This window comes from Lynx rufus, unplaced genomic scaffold (assembly GCF_022079265.1).
Source record: "Lynx rufus isolate CCGP_SWC_20201006 ecotype Redwood Valley unplaced genomic scaffold, mLynRuf1.p SCAF_8, whole genome shotgun sequence".
Lineage (NCBI taxonomy): Eukaryota > Metazoa > Chordata > Mammalia > Carnivora > Felidae > Lynx > Lynx rufus.
This window is the reverse complement of record NW_025814896.1, coordinates 61,811,558-61,812,689: the sequence shown is the minus strand read 5'-3', so window position 1 is coordinate 61,812,689 and position 1,132 is coordinate 61,811,558. Positions and strand designations below refer to the sequence as shown.

Below are 1,132 nucleotides of genomic sequence, written 5' to 3'. Positions count from 1 at the left end.
AGAGAGAGAGAGAGAGAGGATGAATCACAAGCAGACTCCATGCCCAGCACAGAGCCTGATGTGAGGCTCAATCCCACAACACTGAGATCATGACCTGAGCCAAAATCAAGAGTCAGAGGCTCAAATGATTGAGCCACCCAGGGAACCCATGTCTTTATTTTTTAATTGAAGTGTAGTTGATGCACAATGTTACATTAGCTTCAGGTGTACAGCATAACAATTTGACAACTCTATACATTATGTGATGCCCACCACAAGTGTAACATCATCTGTCACCATACTACACTAGTATAGTACTATTGACTATAGTCCCTATGCTTTACCTTTTATCCCCATGACTTATTCATTCCATAACTGGAAGGCTATATCTTCTACTCCCCTTCACCCATTTTGCCACCCCCCACCAACCATCAGTTTTTCTCTGTATTTATGGGTCTCTGTTGTTTTTTTTTTTGTTTTTTGATTCATTCCACATGTAAGTGAAATCATATGATATTTGTCTTTCTCTTTCTTTTTTTTCAATTTTTTAAATATGAAATTTATTGTCAAATTGGTTTCCATATAACACCCAGTCCTCATCCCAACAGGTGCCCTCCTCAATGCCCATCACCCACTTTCCCCTCCCTCCCACCCCCCATAAACCCTCAGTTTGTTCTCAGTTTTTAGGAGTCTCTTATGTTTTGGCTCCCTCCCTCTCTAACCATTTTTTTTCCTTCCCTTCCCTCATGGTCTTCTGTTAAGTTTCTCAGGATCCACATAGGAGTGAAAACATATGGAATCTGTCCTTCTCTGTATGACTTATTTCACTTAGCATAACACTCTCCAGTTCCATCCATGTTGCTACAAAAGGCCAGATTTCATTCTTTCTCATTGCCGAGTAGTATTCCATTGTGTATATAAACTACAACTTCTTTATTCACTCATCAGCTGATGGACATTTAGGCTCTTTCCATAATTTGGCTATTGTCGAAAGTGTGGCTATGAACATTGGGGTGGAAGTGCCCCTGTGCATCAGCACTCCTGTATCCCTTGGGTAAATTCCTAGCAAACTTGCATGTCATCCTTGCACAGGGGCCATGCTAATCTTCTCTGTATCATTCCAATTTTGGCATATGTGCTGCCAAGTGAGCAC

General features: G+C 41.1%; 1 non-coding gene across 1 annotated transcript; it reads right to left on the bottom strand.

Annotated features, from left to right (window-relative positions):
* Window positions 1-1,024: 1,024 nt before the first annotated feature.
* Window positions 1,025-1,132, bottom strand: LOC124504415 (U6 spliceosomal RNA). The gene has a single exon (XR_006960398.1). It is a non-coding gene; the product is annotated as a U6 spliceosomal RNA (small nuclear RNA).